This window comes from Serinus canaria, chromosome 7 (assembly GCF_022539315.1).
Source record: "Serinus canaria isolate serCan28SL12 chromosome 7, serCan2020, whole genome shotgun sequence".
Taxonomy (NCBI): Eukaryota; Metazoa; Chordata; class Aves; order Passeriformes; family Fringillidae; genus Serinus; species Serinus canaria.
In genome coordinates, this window is record NC_066321.1 from 18,531,514 (window position 1) to 18,544,313 (window position 12,800).

General features: G+C 37.4%; 1 protein-coding gene across 3 annotated transcripts in view; it reads left to right on the top strand.

The window, feature by feature from the left end:
• B3GALT1 (beta-1,3-galactosyltransferase 1) overlaps positions 1 to 12,800 on the top strand; it is a 153,939-nt gene that overhangs the window by 110,148 nt on the left and 30,991 nt on the right. For all 3 annotated transcript variants that reach the window (XM_050977019.1, XM_050977020.1, XM_050977021.1), the window contains one exon: positions 471 to 574. The gene's annotated coding sequence lies outside the window, so the exon portion shown is untranslated. The remainder of the gene's footprint in view (positions 1 to 470; positions 575 to 12,800) is intronic.

Genomic DNA, 12,800 nt, shown 5'->3' on the forward strand with positions numbered 1-12,800 from the left:
ATTCTTATCTACAGAAACTTATTGTCAGATGTAGCTCACTTAGGACCCAAATTAACTACTACAAATAGATGCTTTCAACATACAATGATTCTGGAACCTGTAGTGCTTTGGCTTCATAATTTATGATTTTCCTTCTTCAGTAAATGAAAATAAATTGATTTATGGCAGTAAATGCACAGGTACTGAAAATGGCAGCTGTAGTTTTTTTGATACCCATCTGTCCTCCTCTTACTCCATCTGTTTCCTTCACTCATTGCGCTGGAATTCAGCTTCACAAAATGCAGTCCAAACTCTTTCACATAGCAGCACAGTGTAAGTTACCTAGTTACCCAGCTAAAAGACATTTTCAAAATAAATCACTCTCCTTGTACCCTGTAGAAGGCAACAGACATGGATTTTGTGGTTAATATACGTCTGAATGTTTTTTTCAACAAAATATACAACTGTCAGTAAATTTCCTCTGATTTCAGATGGTACACTTGGAAATAATACCATAAAGGCACATTATTTTAAACAACTATTGATTACACCCTGGGGATTTGCACCAGTTCCACTCGATACTGCTTTTAAAATGGTAAGTACCTACATAATTCTATGATTTATAGACTGCTTTGATTTTATAGACAATACAACAGTAAAAATGCACACTAATAAATAATGTCATTTGATTATATAGCTTTTATTAAACTGTGTTGACTGACTTTTTTTATTCTTCAACAGTTCTTTGGCCTGTTAATGATTAAAGATTTGGATTTCACTCTTTACACTACATGTAAGTGTTTAACAGGAAAAGAAAACCTAAGAAAGCACTCCCTCCTACAATCCAAACCGGAACAAAAAACAAATGCTGAAATTAATTGACAGGAAATTCTGCATAGCACAAATACAAAAGCTACTACTAAACCCCATTTGTTCCACAGGAAAATACAAGCAAAGGCTATTTCCATTATTATGCCATCTTTAAGGCAGTGTGGTACACGAGGTCAGTCAAAGGTTGAGAAGGGAGGCTGCTGTTACTCTATAAAAGGGCTCACACTTTATTATAAGTATCTCAGTGTTCATGGTATCCTTCATTTCCACAGTAACATGGTACCTTGAATACCTACATGCATAAACCAAAGGATTTAAGGCATTTATCACTTCATTACTGGCATCACATTAAAAGGGAATAGGTAAATTTTCTTTGCACTACAAAGGTCTTTGAACTGATACTGAATTTAGAGAATAGAATATTCAATACTAGCATACAGAATACAGCGCACAGGAAGACACATTTAAACACAAAACTGATCTGGGTGATAGTAACCCCATTTCTAATTTTTTTTTTAATTCCATACATTATTTTACTAAAACTTCAGTAGCAAAACTGCCTGAAAGAATTGTTTTGAGTCAAAAGAGGTTATGTAGTTTATTGCTTGAGAAGTGTTTATAATATAAGGAAACTTGAGAACATGTGGTAAGAATTTAGGTTGGAAGCTGAAAAATAGAAACAAATTATGGTAATAGTACTTTGTGAAGTAGAACTTTCATATTACAGATCCATTATCATGAAAAATGGGGACTGCAATTCTTTAAATCTTTATGTGTATTTAAATATATAAAAGTAAATTCTTCCTTTCTATAGCAGAGTTTGAAGGAGTTACAAATGAAAGCAAAAGAACTAAACTGCTGTTATTAACTACGCAGAAAAAAAAATTATCTCTGTATACCTCCCATGGTCTTTAAAAAGCATTAATTATTAAGCATTTGCATAAAGCTAAAGCAAGAAAACACATGCAAAAACATTTATCTTTTAGACATCTGCATGCTACTTATCTCAATCTCTTATATAAATCTCTTAGAAACTAATTATGGAGAGACTGAAATCCAGACAATGCCCTAGAAAGGAGCAACCTTTTTTAAATATAGTGAAAATGGTGTGAGTAAATCTGTATCATACAGATTCATATTTAACACATAGACCTTTTTTGGTCTAACCTTCTTCCTTTTACGAGCAACAGTTAAACTTCTACTAATTCCATGAAAAGCAGAATGAGCCTTGATGTATTCCTTCTCTAGTAAAATTACCTGCTCTGCACAGTATCAGTATTAACTGTGAATGGCAGAATTAATAAAGGCTCTAGTGAAAAAAAAGCATTCAGCCCTCTAAATTAATGCCTGAGCTCTGACTTTTAAGTGAAGACAGAGATCAGCAAGTCAGCTGCTGCTCATATTGCTTTCTTATTCATAATTGAAAAACCAGAGGCTTGTGGAGTACTTGGCAACCTAATCCGTTCCTTCCCAGGAATTTTATATAAGTTTTCTTTTAATATTATTTTATTCTCCTCTAAAAATATATTTTCAGAAACAAGTTTGATCCAAGACTAAATTTCAAACCCCAAAACTGACATAATATAGGGGTCAGCAGTGAGGCTGAAATTTCAAATATGCTGAATCATTCCTGCCCAGGTGGGTGTTAAGGCTCCTCAGTTTCAAAGCATACCTCAGCTGCTGTATTTGGACAGTAATGTTCCCCAGAGTCACTGCAGAAGTGCATATCAAGCTCTTTCTCAGAGCAAATAGCAACTCTTTATATATCAGCAAAAGGAGGCAAAGGACAAAATAGAAGACCCTTCAGCCACTCAGAGCTGGAAAGAACCCTTAGAAGGACTGCAACAGACCTGAGTCAGGAAAAAATATTTTCTTTGCAAGCTGAGAGGAAGAGGTGGTTGGATGGGCCCAAGGAAGTCAGCCAAGTTAAAAGCTGCATGCTGGATTTCACAAAATTCAGCACAACCACGGCCTTTATTTTTAGACACCTGCGTTAAAGGAAGGGAGATTAAGATGCCTGAAATGATTATTCTTCACAGGCAGGGTCACTCAGAAATCTGATCTCTGTGCTTGCAGACGCTTGTAAACACTGATTCACCAGGATACAGCACTGAGCTATAATTCACACTTAGTGCTGCACAGCAACCCAGCAGCCAAAAACCCTGTCCCATTAGAACAGTGTACAATGTGACAATTAGCTATGCTGCTTTACAGAAATCATAATGGGAAGAAGTACCTTCAGGATTGCCCTAAAATACCATCTGTCCACAGAAAAAGGCAAAATACATTAATTTACATGCAACATTTTGCCAGCCAGTAGCAGCAGTAAGCATTATCCCTTCCCCCCACCATTCACCTTAAAAGGGACTATTCCATATCACTCCAGTTGGGCATATACATTTTCTGTGACAAAAATAAACCGAAGCAACTGAATATGTAACAATGTGCAAAAAAGGCAGAGCCTAGGGTGGAATACACAACCCTGTGCATGTATTCAGTTTGCCATGTACTGCTACCCTGAAGTGTAGAATATTTGCACAAATACAGGGAAAGAGGCACTTGCAGCCTAGATCAGTCCTAGTGTGTGCCTTCAGAGACCCATTTCACACCAGCTGGACTCGAACCTAAACAGCATTTAGCTGAGTTTCAAATAAATCACTCATTCTTACTGCTAACTTCCTGACTCAGTGCAACAGCACTATCACATTGGTCTACCTTAGACCAAGAGCAAAATAAATTATGCAACTAAGTCTAAGTGGATGCATTGGGCATGGTAAAGGAGGAATGCAGATGGTCATTTAAAGCTAAAGCTTTAAAATTAGACCACAGAAAATGCATTTAAATAGTTACAGCAGCAATTATTTAATTTCAAACTACTCAATACTATGAGACTGCAACCTGAAAATTTATTCTATGACTTTTGATTTGTAGACAGCTGCTAAACTACCAGATTTCAGCTTTCCTTGGTTAACTGACCAGAACATGCTTTTCAATCATCCTTGGTTTTAAACTTTATTGTTAATGCAGAAAATCTGCAAAATACCAAAAATTGAGACTCAAAGAGACTGAACTTAAAATAGCAGGGCTTGTTGCAGTTTTTGGTATTTTTCTAGTATTTAATTAACTGAAAACTTGACTTCAGAATTATAGTTCACTGACAAATAACTTCATTACACAGTGATTGTCTGTGCTGTTCCATATTCTTCCAGAAGGCTGATTTCAAAAACGTACAAACCAGGGAGGGGGGAGTGGAAAGAAGGAAACAAACTGAAATAACCTTAGCTTACATTACAAAAAGGAAAATTCCCAGTTCAAGTTCAAACTAAATGGCATCTTGGAGGTGAGAACAGCACAGTAATCACATCCAGCAAGTTGCATGAATGATGACTTGAAGAACCTGAAGAAAAAGAGGAGAATCCTCAAGGCAGGAGATGCAACAAACCAGCTACTTACACTGATTCAAAGAAAAAATGGGAAATGTTGACAACGTGTTTACATAGCCCTTAGAATGACAGGAAAATAAATCAGAAGGATTAAATAGGATTTATTCATCATCAGAGGGATATGTCTTTTTCTCCCTTTTCAACTTCTGCACCATCCCATTCAACATTATCAGTAGGTCATTCCATACCTTCTCAAAGTTATAAATAGCAGTCCAGATGCCACAAGCATGGCAAAAGAGATGGCAACCTCCACTGTGCCTGGTCTCTCTGCTACTGAACAATCTGTTGTAATCAAGGTATTAAAGAATAAACCCATTACAGTTTTCATGATGGCAACTTGAGGAGATACATAACTGCAATTTTAGTGTACCTATATATGGTGGGGTTAGCTCTCTGCAGAGTGCCACAGGTCTGGCATGAAATTGCTCTTCAGCTTGCTAGGCAAACAACATGCACTGATCTTCAGCTCAATATAATGGTGATGCCTCCACTGCAGGGCAAAGAGGTGACGTTCCTTGGAAGTTCAGAGGATACTGACACCATACATGAAAACGAGCACTGAATGCTATTATATATTGAGAAGAACTGCAGAAATGTCCAAGACAGAACCATAGATAGGCCCAGTTCTCAGTAAAGGCAAGGCTGCATATCCATCCATGATAACCTCTGGTGCACACTGAAACACGCCATGCTAATGGCCAGTCTGTTCCTTCCCTTGTTGCACCCAAGCTCTTACAGTTAACTTCAACTGCTTGGTAGCATTTGATCTCTTCTGGTCAGGCTAGTACTGCAACCTACTTTGGATTAATTCTTTGTCTGTTGGCTTTGTCCCTTCCTTTCAGACACTGTTCAGGTTTTGGCTGGAACACAGCCAGTTTTCTTCACAGCAGTCTAGGTTTTGAACTTGTGGCCAGAGCAGTGTTGACAGCATAAGGCCGTCTCTGTTCATATATTACAATTTCATTGCATATAAGAGGACAACTTTGACAATCAATTTGCAAAAAAAAAAAAAAAAAAAAAAAAAAGCTTAGGATTTAGAGGGTACATTTTCAAAGCTAAAAACAAGAGGGACACAATCCTTTTAATGAATAATAGGATAAGTATATACACCACTTACAAGTGGATTTCAAAAGGTTCCACATTTAGAATAAATTTAGGAAACAGATGAGATGAAATTTAAAAAAATTTAAAATTAAAAAAACAACCTTAGCAACACATCAACCAGTGATTACTCCCATTTTACCAGGCAGTAGCAGTCATTGAGCATTACCCCCTTTCCCCACCCTTCACTTTAGAAGGGACTATTCTATATCCCTATCTATTCATGTATAAGATGATCAACAGTACTTTTATGTCTTTGTTAGAATTACTGCTGCTTGAAAGTGGCAATTCTAGGGCAGATTTTATTTTTTGGCTACTAACATAAAAAAGTTCCTGTCCTGCTGAATCTTTTATTTCTTCTTCCCATGTTGTAAAAAGCACCCTGATATCTCTGTAAAAGATACACCACAGCATAACTGCATCCTCTGCATTAAAGACAGGATAGTGAAACATAGGATCAGCATTTCTCTGACAGTGCCCACACATCTTCTTGTTGCCAAGGTACAAAATACATTCGGATTTCTGAGGTTCTCATATATGAAAACGTCTTTTGGGGAAAATGTCCAAACAAACATTGTGGATGAGAGATTTTCTTTGTTTACAGAACAGACACTACATCATGAGGATCAAACTTATCCACTTCATCTCTCAACAGTAATCTAAAAAACTCTGCATGTTTAGTAGTTCCCTAAGGATTTGCCTTTCTTATCTCTTTAATCTTGACAAGAGGACCATAAAATGTGCCAGGTAAAGGCAGCTTTCACAGTTACTAACCCAGACCACCTCATTGGGAAACAAATCAAAAGCACAAGTTCATTCCACAGAAGCTGTAAAACAATTTCCATACAGAATTGATTTTGGCCCAAGTAAAATGACACTAAAGAAAGATTATGTTAAAAAGTAGTCAACTATACATTAGCTCCGATATAAACTAGCTGACATTCCTTCCAGGTATACTGCATATCCATCACACCCAGATGAATATCCTCAGGCTAAGATATGTTGAACTACTGACTGTTTTCACTTAGGAGAACATGCACTGGCAATATATGATAAAGCATTTGAAGCAAAGTAATAGAAGCAAAATTTGGACACGTGACTAATTCACTTTTTACTTCCTTGGTTGTATCAAATACCAATGTAAAATTAATTGAATCAAATCACTTGATTCATCTTGAATCAAATACCATGGTGAAATTAATTGCACAGGACTACTGCTGCTGTTAATTTTCAGCAGATAATGAGCATTTTTACCACCACCATGTAAATATTTCAAAATCCAAACATAAGGAAAATCAAATATTTCCTAACACACATAATAGGAATCCTATTAAAAGAAAAATTCAAGAAAAAACAAAGGAGAATTTGAAGCAATTCAACACTGACACTCAAAGATATTTCAGATGTAGTAATAACATTACTTCAGTATATCCTTCGTAGTTTTATGGACAAAAGAGAAACTGAATGTTTTTAACTGTATGCAGATGGTTATTTTTATCCCAGTAAAGCTAGCACAGAAATGGTCTAGCAGAACTTGGATCTTTAGTTCATTCCATAACTTCCTGTGCATTGCAAATGCACAAGACCATAACTTAAGAATATTCACAACAGGTATGAAACAAACCTTAATCAATGTTCTTAATGTCTCCTACTATGTAAGCTCAAAGATGAAGTCTAAAGCCTAAGTATTTTGGACACTGCAAGACAACAATCCTGAAACACAAGAATAAATTACATTTAGATTAATGCCCACCTACTCACAGAACAATCTTGATGAAATACCATCAGAAGATATAAACTCCCCTAGAATATCAACAAATGTTCCAGGAAATTAAAAAGCATCTATTAAAAAAAAAAAAGACCATTCCATTTTAATTCTTGGTGCATCTGGTGTCATTCTGAATGCACAGCATATCACAGCATCTCTGGATGAAATAACCAAAGGGCAGAACAATGACAAACTCACAGAATTGCCCCTGCTTCAAACCCCCACCCGGCAGCAAACACTGTGTAGTAGCCAAGGATGGGCATTACCATTCACCAATAACACCCTCAGTTTCAGCTCCCTTTAATTAACAATTAAGTAATATGCCATGCACAAACATTGCCTTTTCCCAGTTTGCTGTGAGAGTTACATCGTTTCAATCCCCATTCCAAGCACTGAAGCTGCGATGTACTTCAGACCCCATGAGCCCTGCTTGCCATTATATGGAAATGGCTTAAACATATCCCAGGTCTAATATTTCTGAAAAAGAAAATAGCATCTGACACATCAGTTTTAAAGGGACTGACTATAACTGTAGAATTAAAATTGTATCAGGACATGACAGGCAATGAAGGAAAACATTTCCCATTACAGTGACTGAACATGCTGAAGGTAGTGCTGAGACACTTTAGTGAGCAGTGAGATTAGGAATGGGGAACATTTAACATACTTCCTCTGTTTTGACGTGCCTGATTACCTGGATATAAAAATTTTGGTTTGTCATTTTCTAATTCCAAACTTGCAATGCTACTTCATGTCTCCATAGAGCCAGAATTCCTGGTTTGCACAAATAGATTATTAATTGTTCAGAAAGGTGTTGAAACTTTAAGATCTGCACAGGCTCCTTGACCCAAAAAGTTGAGTTAATATCACACAAGTCACTAATGGAACAGTGACTCAGAACAAAAGTATTGATTAGAAACTCTTGATAACATTGTGGTTAACCATAATATATGTGTGTCCTATCTCAGGGTAGCTTCTGGCAGATGTGTGGTCATGTTTACTGGAAAGGTTTAAATTTTTCACATTTAGGTATGTTTCTATTTTTGCAAACAGACCAGGAAAAGAAATGAAGGGAATTTCTTTTTAAATCTAAAGGAACATAAATCAACTAGAATTGTTGTAGAATATATAGATGCAAGATGCCCCAACACAGGAAGTATGAGCTTTGACTCCCAGATTTCAGAAGGCTGAACAATTGCTTTATTAAGCTGTTCTATATTAAACTACACACTATAATCTATACTAAAACTATACTAAACTTATACTAAACCAGTGACCCTTTCAGTCAGTCACGACACAACTTTAACCTAAGTGGTCAATCAATCCAAACAACAAGAGTCCAATTAACAAATCCCTTTCAGTGAACAACCTCCATAACACATTCCACCTGTGCCAAACAACAAGCACAGCAAATAGAGATAAAGAATTGTTGTCTCTTTCTCTAAGCTTTCTCACTGCCTTGTCCAGGAAAAATCCTGGGAGAGAGAATTATGTCTATCTCTGTTCAAAGAGTATGTGAATACCACAGAATACATTCAGAGGAATGTAATTTGCAAGTCATTTAAATGCACACTAGTCAATACCTGCAATGATATAATCATCTTTTACTTCAGAGCTGTGTCAACATTAGGTTTCATTTTACTGCACATGCATGCAGTTAAAAATATCAGGTTTTGTACACATTATTAGAGAAAAGGTCTTTCTTTTCATTCCAGACGTAGTACCAAGGTATTAAATTGAAAGTTCTGTTTGTCTAAAGTGGGTAGCTGGAGTATTATATTGTCATTATAATGTCATTCCATAGCACATCTATTGTACCTCTAGCTACATGTTAGTGCATAAGTAGGTCATGCAAATCACTGGTTCCAAGGATCAAACTTTGCCCACTGCATGAGAGGATTATGTCAGTCAAGGTGCTAAGAATCAGCCATTATACATCTATTCTATAAAAACAAACCATGGAGATCTTCACTTTCAGTGTGAACATAGCATTTAGGAGAATTAAACAATTAAGCAAAAGGCACCAACACAAGTGGCTGGATGTTCAGGCTTCTCAGAGGGCTATAATTTTTGTGTATTTCCTACTTTTATCAGTCATCAAGTTTGTCTAAATACACACAGATCAGAAATTTCATTACTCAAAAATCTGCACCACTGAACCATAAAGGCATTTGTTTCTCTGTCAAAAGAAAGCAGAAGGTATTTGAAAAAGACTATTAGCTGACTTAGCAAACATGACAAAGGCATGGTAAGGTTACAGGGTACCTAGTCAAGAGTGTCTAACTCCATATTACAGGATGGACCATAATTCAAAGGTCTGGAAAAAAGGATGCAATAGGCACTATTGTCTGGTGACTGATTAATAGTATTATCTTTCTATATACCCATATATCTTCACTCTTAATGAATACAAAATATTTGTAAACTTCGTTTGGCATTTTCCTAGTGCAAATATTTCAGCATTGATTCAGTATTCCCCAAATTTGCCACCTCTGATATTTTATACAGAACAATTGATGGAGAGAGCCCTCAGTTTTAGTAATCCTATTGCTAACAAAGCTGTAGCATTCATAGATTCTTAGTAATTTATAATCCTGTTCAGGAATGCAACTGCTGATTATTTTACTGTAATGAAATTATGGAGTGACAAATTCTTTTACAGACAATAAGAATGAATAGTCTCTGAATATGATTTGCCACATGTTCAGACTTGGTATTTAGTAATCCTTAGCCTAAAAATAATCAACAAAATATTAATCCATACCTAAATGTCATTGGGAATTTCAGAGAAGCCTTTGTAGACCAAAAGCACAATCTGCTTTTTGCACCTGAAATCGCAGGCAGGGTTGAAAAAAAAATAACACAAGAACCTATTTTTCATCTTGCTGTGGAAGCACCAGTACATTTAAACATCACTCATAACAGCAAATCAAAATCTCAGTAGTGCTTGTTGAAACTGGCTTTTAATAGAGAGAGCGAACAAAAAGACCTTTTAAAAATCAGTTTTAGGGAATATATAAATTGTCTGAACACTGCCATGGACAATCAGTTTTAACAGCATATGTCTAACAGCCTAGTTACTTGCTGTTCTGGGAGCCTGCCAAAGAAAGAGATCCATCCAGAAATTATGAGGGAGGGAAAAAAATATAAACTGGGTAGCATCACATAACTTATGTACATCTCTAGCTATTCTAAAGCTTTTCATTCAGCATACATCTTCATAAAATCAGTGTTCCTGACCCATCTTCATTTTAATAGAGAAATACTTTCTTTTAAAAAGCCTGGAATTCCCTATTGACAAACAGTAAAGCAACACATAAGATTTATCCTACTGTGCAACTTTCCCAAGGAGCAGCCAAGAATTATTAATGACACGAGCATCACTGAACCACTGAATGATGTGAGACCACCTACATTTTGGAGATGGAGGAGAGCAGAGGCCATAAACCAAATCAGCAGGAAACCTTACAGCACAATTAATATCTCCTAAAATATATTCCTGTTTTAGCTTCTAGGAAATGTTTCACTGGAATTTAATATTTATTAAAGCAGCAGCTATCTCCATTTTTCATCATTATTTCTGACAGACACTGGTTACCAAGGGTTCAGTTCACTGTTTAATAAAGACCTCTGGTGAGGTCTTTATTAAGTAGACCAGATTGAGCAGCACCAGTGTGGATTCTTCTGAAATAAAGCTGTGTCTGCCCCGAAGAAGCCGGGTCTGGGTGTGTGCTAACGAGCAGGGTTTTGGTTCAGCTGCTAAGAGAAAACCTTCCCTCCCTAGCAGCAGGCCAGGGCACTGCTTCAGATGCTCAGCCCAGAGCCCGCAAACCCAGCATGGGGCTAGCAGACAGCTCCACTTGAATGGCTCTCTCTCTTCTGCTCCCACTCAGCACTTGGCTGCTCCTCACACCAGGAGCTGCAGCCTTCCAGCTTTTGCCTGAAGCAGCCAAGCGAGGCAGCGCTCCCGAAGGGGAGGCACCAGCGAGGGCTGCGAGTGAGTGCGGGGGGCGCGCTCGCAGCCCCGCCTGCCCTGCCCTGCCCCAGCGGCTCGTCCAGCACACCTGCCGGGGAGTTCAGCTCCGTCCAGATGGTACTTCTGCTTTTCCAAAGTGAAATGCATTAGAGACACCCTAAATCCAGGCTTGTCTCCAATATCTCATATCCCAGTGCCTACCTGGCCAGTTAAAACTCTTGCACTCTGCAGAGAGATTTATGGATATGAAGCAAAGTGAGGAGTTTTGTAGCACATGAGCTCTGTCACCTAAGAACAGAGAATTCTAATTTTCATTTTCAAGACTATTTCTTTTACATTTAGAACAGAAATGATCAGATGAATACCTTAACTGGAAGGCCTCAAACATAGGACAGATAAGAGATCTGCAGCTTTGCTCTGGTGCAGCATCTCCCACGTTACCGGTCTGAGACAGACCATGACCATCACTGCGAAGCACTGAATTCAGTGAATGAGCCTGGTGATGGCTATGGGGGATGCCCCACTGCACAGCAATAAACTGAGCCTCTCTTTTTTGGTAGCTGACTACACCCCTTCCCTGAATCTACTTGTGTCTCAAAGCCAGGATTGCAATTAAAACTGAGTCCTTCAAGTTCCTTGGAAAAGGAGACCTTATCAAGACATTTTAAAATTTATTTTGATGCGTTGTGTAACAAATCAGTTTGCCTCTCACAGGGCCTAAGCATTTAGGATTCTCTTCTTCCTTATTTTCCTTGGCTTTTTTTGATGGACTTTGGGTTTTTTTTTTTTTTGTCTTTTTCATTTTTGTCTACATAAACTAAACATTTCCAGGAACAATGGCATGTCAAATTTTAAACTTCTACTTCCTTTAAAATAATACTTGCAGTACTGTAACCTGTGTTTTTCCTACTAGACCAAATTTACACAACTCTTTTCACACTTTCTAGATGACTGCAGTCACTGACTACTAAAGACTGCATTGTAAATATCTGCAACAGCAGGAAAAGCATTGCCAGCAAAAAACATATAAGAATACTGAAGTGTTACTTAAAAATAACATTAGTTTCTGGACAGATGTGAAAGAGCTTACTTTCATATTAGTCCATGTAAGCCTACATAATCTCCCAACAATCCGGAATCTAAAATACATGCTTTGTGCATCACTGCATACTCATTTGACCAAAGGTTTGATAACATGCTTTGGTTTACTATGGATGACTGAAATTCTAAAGAAACTATGTGCTGCAACAAGCTCACAGAAATGTACAATTTATGGTGAGATTTGACAAATGCTCTGTACTTTTCTGAGAGCTTTTATACCGCAGGGGATATTGTAGTGAATATGAGTGTTAAAATGCCTGCTGATTTTAATAAAATCTAAGTCATATAAAGTGATGGCTGCACTGAATGGCCAACCCTTACAAGGTACCAGCCCCTCCAGGCACTGTCATTTCCCAGTATTCTCTGCACTTCCAGTTCTAAAAGTCCCATGAAATGAAATGTTCATACTTTATTTCTCATAAGTTAATGCTTTCACCAGTGCAGCTACTCAACTCTGCATTAATTCAGCTCTGTTTTTATGTAGTAGACAGTCCAACAGGAGTGACTTCTCAGTCTGCCTAATGTCTCCCTTAAACCAAAGGTTCATTTACCACTGTCCAGTATCACACCCTTTAGATGCCAAGGCACACCCTTTAGACTG